At 40.8% G+C, this 18,406-nt stretch overlaps 2 long non-coding RNA genes across 7 annotated transcripts in view; one reads left to right on the top strand and one right to left on the bottom strand.

The window, feature by feature from the left end:
• LOC106509894 (uncharacterized) overlaps window positions 1–18,406 on the bottom strand; it is a 434,988-nt gene that overhangs the window by 205,407 nt on the left and 211,175 nt on the right. The gene's annotated exons all lie outside the window — the stretch shown is intronic.
• Window positions 1–18,406, top strand: part of LOC106509892 (uncharacterized) — a 545,897-nt gene that overhangs the window by 456,005 nt on the left and 71,486 nt on the right. The window contains exon 6 of one of the 2 annotated variants that reach the window (XR_014842534.1): window positions 811–997. The exons of the other annotated variant lie outside the window; for it this stretch is intronic. This is a non-coding gene — a long non-coding RNA (uncharacterized LOC106509892). The remainder of the gene's footprint in view (window positions 1–810; window positions 998–18,406) is intronic. 2 annotated transcript variants of the gene reach the window in all.

Below are 18,406 nucleotides of genomic sequence, written 5' to 3'. Positions count from 1 at the left end.
AGAGTTCTGTTTGTTCAGGCTCCTGTTCCCTGAACACATACCCTGAGGCTTATCTCAGGTACATTTGTGACGGTCGGAAGCATGCCAGGGTGAGCCCCCTCAGTGCCAGAGGCAATCTTGTGGCAAGACTTGTTTTATTTGGAGGCTCACATAACAATTCCCCATGTGGAATGCCATAAGTGGCGCGGTATTTAAGTATTTATTGAGTACACTCAGGATGCGAGGCTCTGTGGCTGGTGGGGAACCCCAGCAGAGGGATACCTTGAGAAAATCCTCTCCAGAAGCTCTCATCAGTGGAAAGGTAAAATGCCAGTGAGATGTTAAGTGGTAGACCTGGAGGGCGTTTCTCAAATTTTCTTGCGGTGGCAGATAATCTCACAGGCACTCTCCTGTCCTTGGTGTTTGTCAGAGGACAATAGGGGGTGCATGAGGTGGGGGCTGGGGTGGTTCCATTGTTGCATTTGCGTTACTGGACTGTGTGTTGTACAAAAGGATGAGACCCTGCAGGTTGTGTATGCCAGGTTTGTTAAGGAGCCCACCGAGCAACTTGAAATGCGAGAGGAGGCGCTCAGCACTGTGTCCAGATTTGCCATCAGCTATTCGTCTCCTGCTTTGTTCTCCCCCCGCCCCCCCTGCCCCTTCCTCTTCTCACTCACCTCTCCTTTCCTCTGCTTCTCCTTCTCTTTAAGGAATCCTCACAATTACCTCGCTTTCCCCTCTATTCTCCTTTTTAATCCTCAGAGGAAAACCAATCAGTCAATCAATCCTCAGAGACTCTTAGCCTGAGAATCCTGCATTTCTCTTTCACAGTCCAGTTGCTTCCTCTGAAATGGAAAGCCCCCTGTTTCCACAAGAGCGATGGTTTAGCCCAACTGGAATAATTCCGCCCATGGCTCCTCTGCCTGCCTGACTTCATCGCACCCTCCGTCCAAGGAGCATGATCAGATGCCAGCAATGGGCACCATGTGAGAAGGAGCAGACCCCAGGTTGAGCCACGGTGAGCATGTATGGGACTCCCAGTCCCTCACTGGGAGCCTGGACGGTTCTGGAGAAATAAAACCAGAAAGTGGCATTTTGCCTCTTGACAAACATTTTGAATTCTGATATCATGAAAGAAACACACAAAGTTTTTGTATTTGTTTGAGGGGTGAAACATTTGAAGAAAGTGGCAAGCCTGGCCACACTACTCTCCTGCCTCACAACCTCTGCCTGAGGCCACTGTCTCAGGCGACCGTCTCAGGCCACCACACAGGAGGGACCACGGCTCCACTGCACTCATCCAAGGCACCACACAAACACTCCTGGGCAGCAAGCTCGGTTCTCCTGGGAAAGCAAGTACTCCAGGCTGGCTGCACACTCCCTGAGTTTAAGGCTTGCACAGGAGGCCTTGCACTTAGGGGGATTTTTGTAAACCCCTTAGGATCAATGCTCTTTGACCAACCAAATTTTACAACAAGGTCAATAATGTTTTCATTTTCCAGGGATGACATACCCAGACAAATGAGCCAGCAAAACACAGACATATGCATAGCTGCCCAGAACATACGCTTAGGCACACAGGGCAACACATAAAGGCAGTGGAACACACTAAGAGGCAGGGTTCCAGGAGCAAATGCCGCATGGGGCTGGGCACACACCACACCCACCCTCTCTGACATCACTGCCCTTGCTCAGAGCTCCTGGCTCTACAGATTGGGCTCAAATCCTTTGGGCTGGAACCCAGTGGGACCTGGCCTGGCCAGGCTGAGCAGTGCTGGACAAGGCAGAGCAGGGCAGGGCCAGCCAGGGCAAAGCCACAGATGGGTTCAGGTGTCAGTCTCCACCCAAGAGGGAGCTCCCCAAGTCCAGAGTGACTCAGGCCCTGCCATACTCGGGTTACGTCTTCTCAACCACCCTGAAATGACCTTGCACCAATGCCAACCACACCAGTCCTCCCCATCTCACCAGCCAAGCGTGTGGTATATATATTTCAGCCTCAACCCAAACACACCAGCCTGGCCCCACCAGAAGGAGCAGACAAATATGCTTCCCTCAGGGATTCAGAGAAGGAGCCTCACTGTTACTGGGAAGAAACCACAATGTTTTGTCAGCCTGCCCCTGCAGGCAGGCGCCATCTGCTCCACTTCCGGAAGCCCAGGAAGTCGGGCCTGCCCGCTTCCGAGTGGATGCTCCAGGGACAGTTGCGGGTCATGGTTACTTTAGTGTCATTTGTGTCCTCAGCAAACAGATCAGTTTCCACCTGTGTAAATCCCAGTAATACCCTCAGGCAGCCATGAATTGGCTCAGGCAGGTTATTCATCAGTGGTGTGAGCTATTTTCATAGGTTCATGTCACAAGCACTTTATAGGCCACATGCCACGTGGCTGGCTCTGTGCTGGGTGCTGGCGGCAAGAGAAGAGTCAACCTGGGACTTCTTCCTGGGAATTATTGGTTGGCTTACAGAGTGCAGAAGTCAAGTAGCAAAACAACAAAAGTAACAAGACCTGGACGTCAAAGACTAGGCATCAATTTCTGACTCCATCTCTGACTAGATGTGGGACTTTGGAAAATTACCCTAAGGCTCACTAAGCCTCTGTTTGTTCTCAGATGTAAAATGGGAAAATCTGTTTAACACAGATTCTGCAAGAACTGTACTAGATTCTGTACATGACAATAATACTGCTAATGAAAAAATAGCACTGGTTATTTACTGAGTGCTTACAACATAAAGAAACTGGATGAAGTTTTGATCTCATGTCGTCCTTACAACTGCCTTCTTATTTTTATCCTGTTTTACTATAGTTAAATTATATAATTTGCCACTAAGTGTGGGAATATCAATATGGAACCCCCATGGGGTATTAAATTTTAATAGGGGCTCTTAAACATGAATGCTTATAAATCCCAAGGAATGAATCTCAAATGACAGAATTTTTACAAAAGTGGCAGGAAGCAGGAGAACAATTTTTGACAAAGAGATCTTTCTAGTTCTCATTGCTTAGACCAAAGAGGCAAACGGTTTTCTCTAGCACTTTTCCTTAACTTTGGCTAGAATCAAAGGACTAGATAATGTGAAGGTTAATTGCATGTGTCAATTTGGCAGAACCATGGTACCCAACATTTAATTGAATATTATCCTGGGTGTTTCCATAAGGAAATATTTAAATGATATTAGCACTGGATGAGATTAACATTTAAACTGGTGGCCTTTGAGGGAGTTCTTATTGTGGCTCAGCAGAAACGAATCTGGCTAATATCCATGAGGACACAGGTTTGGTCCCTGGCCTCTCTCCATCAGTTAAGGATCCACCATTGCTGTGAGCTGTGGTGTAGGTCACAGATGCAGCTTGGATCTGGTGTTTCTGTGGCTGTGGTATAGGCCAGCAGCTACAGCTCTGGTTTGACCCCTAGCCTGGGAATCTCCATGTGCCATGGGTATGGCCCTAAAAGGACAAAAATTAAAAATAAAAATAAATCAGTAGCCTTTGAGAAAAGCAGATTACCCTCCCTAATGTGGTGGGCCTCGTCCAATCAGTTGAAGGACTGACTAGAACAAAGACTGACCTAGCCTTGAACAAGAAGGAATTCTGCCAGCAGGCAGCTTTCAAACGTGACTTTCAATATGGACTGTTTCCTAAGTCTCCAGCCTACTGATTCACCCTGAATATTTTGAATTTAATCACATGAGCCAATTCATTAAAATAATCTCCTCTCCCTCACTCTCCACACACACACACACACACACACACACACACACACACACACACACACACACACACACACCCTGTTGATTTTGTTTCTCTGAAGAAGCTTGACTGATACAGACAAGGTGGTTTTTGTTGGCTCTGTCCCTGACAGAACTCTAGAGGGAATGGGAAGCATTTTGGGATCCTAGACCCCGACAGGGTTCTGCAGACTGGCCTGAAGAAGATGAACATAAATTTCAACCTTCAACCTTCCTCTAATAACATGATAACTTTCATTTTCTTTGGGGAAATGGCTTCATTCCCCTCCAGTGCATGTGTTTTGGGGAACTGCCTCAATTCTAGGGGCAGGTACCAATTGATTGAAACTGAACAGAGTAACTGCTCTTACTGGGAAATGTTCTGGACTGGACCCATCCTCCTTTCTGGAAATTAGGCCCTGGACTTTGGATGGTTATAGGGAAAACTTTTTCCTTATGATGAACTTAAAAGTGGAAGTATGTAAAAATACTGATCTTACAATCATTAGAGAGGAGTCTGACCAAGAAAGAAACCACCTCAAAGGGAGTTATGATAAAAGGGGCAAAATAAACTGATGCAGCTTATAGAGACATCATCCAGCCCATGATCCAGCCATGCCTGAAGCTGGACCTTTCTGTTACATTAAGCAAAAATTCCCTTTGTGTATTTGGATTAGGCTTTTCTATTCCTTAAAACCCCAAATTTCCAACAGATACAATCCTTGGAGGTTTAACATGGACTAAGACCTGACTTATCATACAGTCGAGTTGGCCTAGTTAGATAAAAGCATAAATAGCTGGAAGGATGAATATAAAAGTTTCCACTGAACACTTTCTATATGAAAAGCACCATGCTAAGATCTTTTACATGACTTGCCATTAGATCAAAAACTTGTTTATTCCTTACAGCAATCCAGCAAGATAGTTATTACCATTACTGTTAAGGATAAAGAAAGTGTCGTTTGGAGAGGATGAAAGAGAAAGTCAACAACTGGTACATGGGAAATCTAGGATAAGTACAAGATCATCTCATTCTGAAGTCCATGAAATTCCCTCAGTACTTCCTGCCTTTTCTGAGCCTCAGCTTTCTCATCTGTAAAACAAATAATAATATTTCCTTCTTTCCCAAGATTGTTAATTGAACAAAAGAAAGTGTGTGTGTGTGTGTGTGTGTGTGTGTGTGTGTGTGTGTGTGGTATATGTCTCTATAACTTGTTGGCCTGTGTCTCTAGCATTATCAAGTGATGCGAATTTAACATTCAAGACAGATGGTTTTGATTTTTCTGTCCTTGAAAAACATTTTTTTAGTTTCCCTGATGTCATATGATTATACGCACACTTAAATCTCACGCATCCAAAATTGATTTCACTTTTCACTATGCATGTTAACTTTGCACCATTGTTCAAGGCTTACCTACCTAGAAAATTAAAGAAAATCTGCTTTCAGTTAGCCCCTGCTAACTGAAGTCTGCAGTCAAACTCCCCCTGGAAGTGTGTGGCTCCTCTATGTGTGACTTAGGGACTTCACCATCACTACTGCTCTGATAACACCACCACCTTGATCACTTTCATCATCACCAAGTCTAGCACCATACCTCCACATTCACCACCACCTATGCCATCACCTGTCCTGCAACTCTAACCACCAATCTTACCTCCATCTTCACTTCCACCCCCCACACCATCGCCTCCACCACCTCTACCATCACCAACAGCACCACTTACCAGCAACTCCATTAATGCCATCTCCAACAATTCCACCACCACAACCACCAGGGCTATAACTTCAGCAGCACCAACGGTAAGCAAGACACATGACACTTCAAATTCCCAATCTTAACTATAACCCTACAAAGAAAACATTTTCATCTTATTTTGCCTATAGGGAGCCTGAGACCCAGAAAAGTTAAATAACCTCTCCAAAGTCTCACAACTTCTAAATAGTCGAGCAAGGATTTGACACCAAGAGCACATGAATTGGAAAGTGTCATCTTTTCACTGTGGCAACCCTTCCCTCTCCCCTGCATTCATTTCATCTCCATTCTGAAAGGCCAGACTCTATTTTTCTTTTCTGGACTATAGAATGAGATTTCCTCTTTCAGCCTTGGTTGACTGCCGACATGGTGAAGTAATCTTGCCTGGGAGCAATTGTCTTAATTACTGAAATGATAACAGGAAGGCAAAGTCACTACAGAGAGGTAGAGAAGGGAAGCCTGGGGCGGGGGATGGGGTGGTAAATATGTAAGAATCATATGTGAGATTTAAAATGTCACAACCATGGGTTCTGACTATTGTCTGAAAGACAATAAAGTCTTTCCAGCTGGTGAGAAAAGGCCAGCTGAGGTGGGGGAGGAAGAGGGCCCTGGCAGTGAGGCCATCTTCCTGTCGAGATAGGGGTGTAGGGTTGCTGTCACATCGGAAATGAGGGCAGGCTGAAAGCTGAGGTTAGCATTCAACGGGAGGATTGAAAGGATACTTTGAAGTCTAGATAGCATTTCTAAAGAATGCCTGACGAGAATTCCAGACTTTTATAGAGGGATATGGAGATTGGATATGTTTTGCTTTTGAACGTTTTTTATTTGCAGCTTTATAGTTCTTTCTGCCATAAATGTGAACTGAAATGGATATTAAATTGCAAAAACAACACAGTCCATGCCTATTTTTCACACACACACAAAAGACTCAGAGTAAACTTTGTCTTGACGAGCACGTAGGAGGGAGTTTGGATAATGCCTTTTCCCAGGTTTTACTACTCCACCGGAAATATTACCTCTTCTATCCCATTAAAGAGAAAATTGATTTATTAACTGTTGATATTTGCACTTGGGAAATTCATCAGGCCCCTTGATCAGTGGAACTAGGACTCCTGGACAGCATCTCTGTAGCATAGGAGAAGGTACCAATAAGACACAGGTGATGGACACAAAGTTAAGAGGGTTTTTGTGCTTGAAATGTTAACACTTCTACCTTGCTTATTTATCTTAGAAAGCATCTTATTTTCAAAAGCAAGCATGAACAGACTATTTTACTCTAAAAACTCTAAGCCACATATTGCCATTTTTATTATGACTCCTATAAGATTATTTTACAAGTGCCCTGCAAATTTGCTGTCAGGAAGGCACGTGGGAAATGCAGATATTTGCATGTATTTTTCCTTACATGAATGTCCACAGAAAGGTTCTCATAACCTCCATTACATAAGAATAAATGGGTGAGAAATCCTGATTAACAGTCTCATTTGATCCACTAGGGTAAACACTAGCAATGGTGGGATTAGCACACGATTAAAACTCTTCCAAGCGTTTGTTCTTCCTTACATTTTTTTAAAGTAAACAAATAAACAGCTTCATCAGAGAGTTAATAGAGCTCTTTGAACCTATCATACAAATATGTCCTCTACCAAAGCTTACATTTGAGTATATTGAACATTTGAAGCGTGAATAGATAAATCTCGGGCTCACAAACTAGTTCCTGGGAAATAGTCCTCAGGGCCCTGATAGCTACTAAGAATGATGTTTTAGGATCCACATTCTGCTGATGAATGAGACAAGCTATCTTACGTGAATACCAGGGAGGCCACAAAGTGCCGATAGGAAGCCCCCTGACTAGGGAAGGCCTCAGTGAAGGGAGGAGGCTGGCCCTTTCTCTAAGGACCTAGAGGCTCCTGCCGCAGCGTGAGCTACACAGTGGGCATTTGTGGCTATATTGGCTGCTCTTAATCCCTCCGGGTAATAATCTGAAGGCTGCATTCACAGTGTTAATGATTAGTAACTCCAGTGCCCATGGTTGGCACCAAAAATGGCATGTTGATAATTATCTTTGGTCCTAAAGAATGAGTAGCACAGGATGCCTGTGTCCCACTCTATATGGGGCCTTCTCTCCCCTGCAGAGTGAGTTGGCATCTTTCTTTGGCTTATTTCACAGGGTGGGTTTCCAAGCCAGCCATGAACAGCCTCTGGAGCATTTTCTGAGCCAGCTTCTGGTGGGGTATCAGGCTCTGGCACATTCTGAAAAGAGCAGTTGGCATACTCAAAGAATGAGTATATTTGTAAACCACATTCACATAAATGTGAAGGAAAATGCAATGTCTGCCAGCAGTGTCTCTGGCCTGTGTGCAGAATAGACTAGCGAGCAGTGGAATAGACTAAGCCATGGGTATCAGCGCTGGAAGGGACTTGACATCACCAGGGCCGAGTCCAATGGTGACAGAATAAGCAACTTTTCCAAGGCCATTCAACCATTAAGTGGCAGATCTGGGATTAGGGACCTGGCCTACTAGCACCAGTCCGGGCTATTGCACCAAACCCCCTTGGTTTGTTCCCTCATTTATAAAAAAAGGAACGGCAATACCTGTCTGCCAGGATACCTGGAATAATTAAATGGGTTAACATCGATCTAAGTGCCTCACACAGAGATGCCCCCCCCCCCAGTAAGTGGCTAATAGTTTCCTTCTTACCATGTTGTTATCCCTTGGAGCCACATCTCTAGGCATCAAACATTCTTCTCATGCTCAGTGCCAGAGCTACCCTGAGTTCCCATTTATGCAAAGCCTGGTGTGATGCTGGATGGTCACAAATGCCAGGTATGAGTTTCTGCCACAGAACCCACATTCTTGGCAATACAGAAGATGAATTAACCTAGGCAGAAATGGTATCCTTTAAAAAAGGACTTTATATAAAAGTCATTTTCCAATTCTGTGGTATAAAAGCACCACAGACAACCAAGGTAGGGCAAGCTTCAAGCCTTTGACTTGGTCTCCTTGAAATCTATAGCTTGTCTTCTCAGACCAAACACTCAATGAATTCCAACTCTTCTCAGAAGACATTGCTGTCCATTCTCTCTCTAATTAAAATAAAACACTTTCAAGCTCAAGAATTTCCTTTCAATACTCAGGAAAAGAAATCATGTCCCTTTACCCATTAATAGCATCAATAACTAACAAAAAGGTATCCCAAAGTCTATCATATAGATGAAGTTTCTGAAATATCTACCAGCTTTGTAATTACAACTCTGAGAAACCAGGACATATCTGTTTTGTATTGTATTTTGACTCCTTCTAAGAGTCTACAGGTAATATAAATAATATCACACAATGTTGTATATAGATAATCCATGCAATTTTTTTTGTCTTTTTAGGGCCACGCATGCAGCATATGGAGGTTCCCAGGCTAGGGGTCCAATCAAAGCTACAGCTGCCAGCCTATGCCACAGCCACAGCAACAGGGGATCTGAGCTGTGTCTGCGACCTACACCATAGCTCACGGAAATGTAGGATCCTTAAACCACTGAGCAAGGCCACTGAGCCATGATGGGAACTCCTCAGGTAATTTTTTGAGCCCAAGTTCCTTTGAACATATATTCTAGGCTTGGGTAGACTTTTGACATTAAGTACTTAGTAGTTTGATGCAATAGAGAAAAATCTCTGCTGGTAGCAGAGCATCTCTTGGTCTAAATTGGCCAAAGACAGAGTTCCCTTTGTGGCTCAGCAGTCAACTAGAATCCATGAGGATGTGGGTTCCATCCCTGGCCTTGCTCATTGGGTTAAGGAACCGGCGTTGCCATGAGCTGTGGTGCAGGTCACAGACATGGCTCTGATCCATGTTGCTGTGGCTCTGGTGTAGGCCAGCAGCAGTAGCTCTGATTCAACCCCTAGTCTGGGAACTTCCATATGCTACAGTTGTGGCCCTAAAAAGCAAATAAATAAATAAATAAAATATATTGGCCAAAGACAACTATCATAGGCTCCATATCACACAGAAATTATCGACAAACCATACTGTATATTTCACATCATGAGAGTTTAAATTTCTTCTGTCAGCACTGAAAAATAAAACTCCAAAAGAAAATATCCAACTGCCTTTCCATCCTCAGCCCACTCTTGTAGCCTGGTGTGCTGTGGGAAGCAACACATAAGTTGTATTAAAATAAAAGCTATTGATTTGAAAGCTGCAAGTAGAAAAGAGGGGTTATAAATAAGAAATGCACTAAGGAGAAATCTCCTTATGAAGCAAAATAGCTAAAAGAAACAATGTTAAGAAACTCCCTGTGTGCTTAGCAGCTGCAAGAGCACCTTTGCTTCTGAAATCAAATACTGCTCTGAGGGGAAGACTTTAAGGTCACAAAAAAGAGAAGAAAAATGATGGTCCAGAGGTGTTGCTTTTTTTTAATGTGATGTCCAAATTAAAAAATACATTGTATGCAAACTGAATTAATACCACAAAAGATAAAACTGGAACGTGGCATCACATGGAGAAAAGAGAGCAGTGTAAATAAGATGACATATATGAAGCAGATGACATATATGAAGCAGAGGCATGATGACATATATGAAGCAGAGGCTAAAAAGACAATGTATGAATTCAAGCGCAGAAGAGCAGGGAAGAAAAGAAGTGCTGTTTATTGAGGTATACTGTGTGCCCATTCCTTTGCTATGTTGTTTTCTGTTGTTGTTTAAGAACGCAAAATGTGACTGAATTTAGGAGAAGAAAATATTTGAAATACAATCAGTAAGTACTCCTTTAAGAATTTGCCTGTCACACTTTTCCACTGTATTATTAATGTGGCCATATGATTTATTACTGTGGCACAGGACTGGGCTCATTACATACCTTATTATGACTAATTCTCTGAACAATCCTGTGAGGTAGGTATTACTTTTCCCCTTTTATAGATGAGGAAACAGGCTTACAGAAATTAAGAAAATATAGCAAGTAGGCAGTGTCTTAGCCAGCTCAGGCTGCCATAACTGGTCACCAAAGCATGGCTTAAATGACAATTTATTTCTCACAGTTTTCTAGGCTGAGAAGTTCAAGATCAAGGTACTGGTAGATCCTGGGTCTGGTGAGGACCCACTTCTTGGTTTGCAGATGGCCACCTTGTCTTCTCCTCGTTTCCTCGCAAGGCAGAGAGCTGGCAGAGAGAGAAAGTAAGCTCTCTCTAGGCTCATCTCACAAAGGCACTAGTCCCATTCAGGAAGGCTCCATCATGATGAATCAGTTATCTCCATTTCCGGTACCGTTACATTGGCGATTAGTCTTCAGTATATGAATTTGGTTGGGGGGGGGGGGCACAAATTTCAGCATATAGCAGACAGAAACAATAATCAAGTATATAACAAAAAGAAACTTTCTTTATTTGAAAAAGACCTAAGACAACACAGTGGGAGATGTTAATAAGGAAAATTCATGAAAAGAAATCTTTGTCTAGACATATCCTTTTTCCAGGACAATGAAAGTATTCTATAAGAAGAACTGAAGAAAGTAAATAAACAAAACATTGTTCCCTACCAAAGAATGCAAAACAGCCTTTTGTAAAGCTGATGGGAAATATTGAAAATGCCTCTGAAAAGAGTGAGGGGAAACAGTATGAACCCCCAAATCGTATCTACTTGACTTTTTATTTATTTATTTATTTTTTATAATTTATTTTTTCTCCACTGTACAGCAAGGGGATCAAGTTATCCTTACATGTATACATTTTCTTCCCCCACCCCTTGTTCTGTTGCAATATGAGTATCTAGACATAGTTCTCAATGCTACCCAGCAAGATCTCCTTGTAAATCCATTCTAAGTTGTGTCTGATAAGCCCAAGCTCCCGATCCCTCCCACTCCCTCCCTCTCCCATCAGGCAGCCACAAGTCTATTTTCCAAGTCCATGATTTTCTTTTCTGTGGAGATGTTCATTTGTGCTGGATATTAGATCCCAGTTATAAGTGATATCATATGGTTGACTTTTTATTTATATGCAATGTAAAATAAATATCATTTATCATAGTCAAAGCATCTGAGTATACAGTCTTCCTCTATATCTCTGAGGGACTGGTTCCAAGACCCACTCAGATACCAAAATCCACAGATGGCTCTAGCCCCATAGTTGGGCCTACATATCCATGGTTAGGCACCCTACAAAGAAGTCAAACTAGACCAATACAAAGGAAAAGGAAAAAAAAAAGGTGTGGTGAGAAACTGAGATACTAGGCAATGTAAGAGTAACAGCTTAGGGGGAGATGGGATTAAGATGGCAGAATAGTAGGACTGAAGCTCAACTTCTCTCCTAAAAACAACTAAAGCCTGAGCAACCTTCACCCAAATGGACTGGAAACCTTAAAAAAGACATCTTGCTCCAGAAGAGAAAGGAGGCCACATCAAGAGGTAGGCGTGGTGACTTCATGATATAAACAACTCCATACCTCCCGGGTAGGAAGCCCTTCAGACTGGAAACTACCTTGTTCATAGAGACTCACCTACAGGAGTGAGAGTTCTGAGCCCCACAACAAACTCTCACGTGTGGGGATCTGGCACTGGGAGAAAGAGCCCCTGGAGCATCTGGCATTGAAGGCCAGTGGGGCTTGAGGCGCAGGAGGTCCACAGGACTGGGGGAAATGGAGACACCATTCTTAAAAGGCGCACACAGATTTTCACATGCACTGGGTCCCAGGGCATAGCAAAGTATCCATAGGAATCTGGGTCAAACCTGACTGCAGTTCTTGGAGGACATCCTGGGAAAACGGGTGAATGTGGCTTGTTGTTAGGGAAAGACATTGAAAGCAAAGCTCTCAGGAATATTCAGCAGCATGACTTTCTCTGGAGGTGGCCATTTTGGAAAAATCTGGCCACACCCATCAGACAGTGCTGAGAAGCCCAGGGGCAAACAAAAATCCAGGTGGGATCATAGCCACGCCCCTTAGTAAACAGGCTACCTGAAAACCCCCCAGGCACACAGCTGCCTCTAATCCCATCCAGAGACTAAGCCCCACCCACCAGAGGGATTAGAATCAGCTCCACCTACCAGGGGGCAGGCATCAGCCCCTCCCATCAGGAAGCCTACAGCAAGCCCCCATACCAACTTCAGCCACAAGGGGAGCAGACACCAGAAGTAAGAGAGGCTACAACCCTATTATCTGTAAGAAGGTCACCACACCAAAAACCTATAAAAATGAGAAGACAGAGGACTATAACTCAGATGAGGGAGAAAGAAAAAACCCCAGAAAAACAGCTAATCCATGAGGAGATTCTCAGCCTCCAGGAAAAAGACTTTAGACTGTTGATACTTAAGATGATGCAAGACATTGGAAATAAACTGGAGGCAAAGATGGATAACTTACAGGAAACACTGACCAAAGAGATACAAGATATCAAACAAGAATAGATGCAAAATACAATAACTGAAATAAAAAATTCACTAGAAGCAGCTAACAGAAGAATACAGGAGGCAGAAGAACGAATAAGCGAGGTGGAGGACAGATTAGTGGAAATTATGGATGCAGAACAGAAAAGAGAAAAAAGACTGAAAAGAAATGAAGAGAGTCTCAGAGAACTCTGGGACAACGTGAAACGCACCAGCATCCGTATTATAGGGGTGCCAGAAGGAGAGAGAGGAGGAGACAGAAAAAATATTCCAAGAGATAATAGCTGAAAACTTCCCTCACATGGGAAAGGAACCACTCACTCAAATCCAGGAAGCACAACGAGTACCATATAAAATAAACCCAAGGAGGAACACCCCAAGACACATACTAATCAAACTGACCAAAATTAAAGACAAAGAGAAAATCTTGAAAGCAGCTAGGGAAAAGAAACAAATAACATACAAGGGAACACCAATAAGGTTATTGGCAGATTTTTCAACAGAACTCTGCAGGCCAGAAGGGAGTGGCATGATATACTCAACGTGATGAAAGGAAAAAAACCTCCAACCAAGATTACTCTACCCAGCAAGGCTCTCCTTCAGATTTGAAGGAGAAATCAAAACCTTCACAGATAAGCAAAAGCTGAGAGAATTCAGCAACACTAAACCAGCCTTACAACAAATACTAAAGGAACTTCTCTAGGCATAAAAGAACAAGAGAGTAAGGAAAGGAAAAAGAGCAGCAAAAACAAATCCAAAGTAATTAATAAAATGGCAATAGGAACATATATATCAATAATTACCTTAAATGTGAATGGACTAAACGCCCCAGCCAAAAGACAAAGACATATGCTGAATGGATACAAAAACAAGACCCATATATATTCTGTCTTCAAGAGACCCACTTCACTTCTAGGGACACATACAAATTGAAAGTGAGAGGATGGAAGAAAATATTTCATGCAAACGGGGATCAAAAGAAAGCTGGAGTAGCAATACTCACATCAGACAAAATAGACTTTATAATGAAGAATATTTTAAGGGACAAAGAAGGACATTACATACTGATCAAAGGATCAATCCAAGAAGATTATGTAACAATTTTAAATATCTACGCACCCAGCACAGGTTAACCACAATATATGAGGCAACTGCTAACAACCTTAAAAGGAGAAATCGACAATAACATAATCATAATGGGGGACTTTAACACCCCAACTACAGCAATGGACAGATCAAGCAGACAGAAAATCAATAAGGAAACACAGGCCCTGAATGACGCATTAAACCAGATGGACTTAATAGATATTTATAGGACATTCCATCCAAAAGCAACAGAATACACCTTCTTCCCAAGTGCACATGGAACATTCTCTAAGATTGATCACATCCTGGGCTACAAATCCAACCTTGGTAACTTTAAGAAAATTGAAATCATATCAAGCATCTTTTCCAACCACAACGCTATATGACTGGAAATCAACAACAAGAAAAAAACTGCAAAAAACACAAACACGTGGAGACTCAACAACATGCTACTAAACAACCAATGGATCACTGAAGAAATCAAAGAGGAAATTAAAAAATACCTGGCAGCAAATGACAACGAAGATACAATACTCCACAACCTATGGGATGCAGCAAAAGCTGTCCTAAGAGGAAAGTTTATAGCAATACAAGCCCACCTCAGGAAACAAGAAAAAATCTCAAATAAACAAACTTTACATCTAAAGCAGCTCGAGAGAGAAGAACAGACAAAACCTAAAGTTAATAGAAGGAAAGAAATCATAAAGATCAGAGCAGAAATCAATGAAATAGAAACAAAGAAAAGCATAGAAAAGATCAATGAAACAAAAACTGGTTCTTTGAAAAGATCAACAAAATTGATAAACCATTAGCCAGAATTATCAATGAAAAAAGAGAGAGGACTCAAATCAATAAAATTAGAAATGAAAAAGGAGAAGTAACAACGGACATCACAGAAATACGAAGGATCATAAGAGACTACTATATGCAACTATATGCCAATAAAATGGAAAACCTAGAAGAAATGGACAAATTCTTAGAAAAGTACAATCTTCCTAGACTAAACCAAGATGAAATAGAAAAGATGAATGGACCCATTACAAGAAGTGAAATTGAAACTGTGATTAAAAACTTCCAACAAACAAAAGTCCAGGACCAGATGGCTTCACAGGCGAATTCTAACAAACATTTATAGAAGAGTTAACACCTATCCTTCTGAAACTATTTCAAAAAACTGCAGAGGAAGGGATACTTACAAACTCATTCTAGGAGGCCATCACCCTGATACCAAAACCAGACAAAGATACCACAAAAAAAGAAAACTACAGGCCAATTTCACTGATGAACATCAATGCAAAAATCCTCAACAAAATATTAGCAAACAACATCCAACAATACATTAAAGGATTGTACATCATGATCAAGTGGGATTTATCCCAGGGATGCAAGGGTTCTTCAATATCTGCAAATCCATCAGTGTGATACACCACATTAACAAACTGAGAAATAAAAACCATATGATCCTCTCAATAGACACGGAAAAAGCCTTTGACAAAATCCAACAACCATTTCTGATAAAAACCGTTCAGAATGTGGGCATAGCGGGAACCTACCTCAACATGATAAAGGCCATATATGACAAACCCACAGCAAACATCATTCTCAATGGAGAAAAGCTGAAAGAATTCCTGCTGAGATCAGGAACAAGACAAGGATGTCCACTCTCGCCACTACTCTTCAACATAGTTTCGGAAGTCCTAGCCACAGCAATCAGAGAAATAAAAGAAATAAAAGGAATCCAAATTGGAAAGGAAGAAGTAAAACTGTCACTATTTGCAGATGACATGATACTATACCTAGAGAATCCTAAAGACTCTACCAGAAAACTGTTAGAGCTCATCCATGAATTTAGCAAAGTCGCAGGATACAAAATTAATACACAGAAATCCACAGCATTTCTGTACACTAACAATGAAAGAGCAGAAAGAGAAATTAGGGATTCAATCCCATTTACCATTACATCCAAAAGAATAAAATACCTAGGAGTAAACAAAAGACCTGTACTCTGAAAACTGTAAGCCACTGATGAAAGCAATCAAAGATGACACAAAGAGATGGAAAGATTACTATGCTCATGGATTGGAAGAGTTTTAATACTATCAAAATGACTATACTACTTAAGGCAATATACAGATTCAATGCAATCCCTATCAAACTATCAAGGACATTTTTCACAGAACTCAAACAAAATATTTTAAAGTTTGTTTGGAAGCACAAAAGACCCAGAATAGCCAAAGCCATCCTGAAAAAGAAAAATGGAGCTGGAAGAATCAGGCTCCTGGACTTCAGACTATACTACAAAGCAACAATCATCAAAACTATGTGGTACTGGCACAAAGACAGAAATATACATCAGTGGAACAGGATAGATAGCCCAGAATTCAACCCGTGCACCTACAGCCAACTAATCTATGACAAAGGAGGCAAGAATATACAATGGAGAAAGGACAGCTTGTACAATAAGTGGTGCTGGGAAAACACTACAACCACATGGAAAAGAATGAAATTAGAACACTCTCTAACACCATACACAAAAATAAACTCCAAATGGATTAAAGACCTAGATATAAAACCAGAAACTATAAAACTCTTAGAGGAAAACATAGGCCAAACACTCTCTGACATAAACAACAGCAACATCTTCTCAGATCCACCTCTTCGAGTAATGACAATAAAACCAAAAATAAACAAATGGGACCTAATCAAACTTCAAAGTTTCTGCACAGCAAAGGAAACCCTCAACAAAATGAAAAGACAACCCACAGAATGGGAGAAAATCTTTGCAAACAAACCAACTGACGATGAATTAATCTCCAAAATTTATAAATACCTTCTACAGCTCAATACCAAAAAAACAAACAACCTCATCAAAAAATGGGCAGAAGATCTAAACAGACAGTTCTCCAAAGAAGACATACACATGGCCAAAAAACACATGAAAAGATGTTCAACATCACTCATTATTAGAGAAATGCAAATCAAAACCATGATGAGATACCACCTTACACCAGCCAGAATGGCCATCATCCAAAAGTCTACAAACAAGAAGTGCTGGAGAGGGTGTGGAGAAAAAGGAACCCTAGTACACTGTTGGTGGGAATGTAAATTGGTGCAACCACTGTGGAAAACAGAATGGAGATTCCTCAGAAATCTCAAAATAGAACTACCATTTGATCCAGCAATCCCACTCCTGGGCATCTATCCAGAGAAAACTATGGCTCGCAAAGACACATGTACTCCGATATTCATTGCAGCACTATTTGCAATAGCCAAGACATGGAAGCAAACTAAATGTCCATCGACAGAGGAGTGGATCAAGATGTGGTACACATACACAATGGAATATTACTCAGCCATTAAAATGAACGAAATGCCAGCATTTTTAGCAAAATGGATGGACCTAAAAATTATCATGCTAAGTGAAGTCAGCCATACAATGAGACACTAACATCAAATGCCTTCACTGACATGTGGAATCTGAAAAAAGGACAACTGAACTTCTTTGCAGAACAGACGCTAACTCACAGACATTGAAAAACTTATGGTCTCTGGAGACAGTTGGGGGGTCAGGGGACGTGCTTGGGTTGTGGGATGGAAGTCCTGTGAAATTGGATTGTTATGGTCATTATACAACTACAGACGTGATAAATTCATTTGAGTAATAAAAATAAAATAAAATATCTCTACAAGTTAAAAAAAGAATAACAGCTTAGGTTTCTCTTTATTAAAGAAGCTTTGGATCTTTATTAAAAATATAAATAAAAGTCTTACAAGGTGTAAAATTTTTTTTAAAAAAGTAATCTTTTAATTATATTTAAAAATACAATTAAAAGTCTTACAAGGTGTAAAATTTTTTTTAAAAAAGTAATCTAAAAGTTTTTTTAAAAAAGTAATCTTTTAATTATATTTAAAAATACAATTAAAAGTCTTACAAGGTGTAAAAGTTTTTTTTAAAAAGCATTTTTTTTAAAAAAAGTAATCTAAGTACTACTTACTGTATTCATGGAGTTTATTTATATAGTATTATAACATGAGGCTAAATAGTTGTAAATAGACTATTTGCATGTCTATTCAGATGTGGTTATTTCCAAGAGAGATAAATATACTTTTGACATTTGGTAGAGCAATTGTTAAAGTATAATAAATATGCATGTTAGGATTTCAAAAAAAAAATAAATAAATAAATAATAAAATAAATATATTTGTCTATTTAGGAACAATGAAAAACTATTTTATGAGGGATAAAGAAAATGGAATGTAGAAAGTGGGAAAAAGAAATAATAGTTAACCATAAAATGTACAATTTAGAAACAAAGAATTAACAATACAATAAAGATTCTTTGAAACTAACCAATAATTGAGTAAACTTTTAGAAAATTAGGCAAATATGACAAAAGTAGAACTAAAATGGGGAGATAAAAGACTAAATTACAGAGACTATTAAATATATATACATATTTTTCTAATACATATGAAATCCTGATGAACTCA

The sequence above is a fragment of the Sus scrofa genome, chromosome 3 (genome assembly GCF_054392235.1).
Source record: "Sus scrofa isolate SSC_HxYL_T2T_F1_AM1 chromosome 3, Sscrofa_HxYL_maternal_Yorkshire_Landrace_v2.0, whole genome shotgun sequence".
NCBI classification, from domain to species: Eukaryota; Metazoa; Chordata; class Mammalia; order Artiodactyla; family Suidae; genus Sus; species Sus scrofa.
The sequence above is the reverse complement of the archived record's forward strand: the minus strand, read 5'-3'. Positions and strand labels throughout refer to the sequence as shown.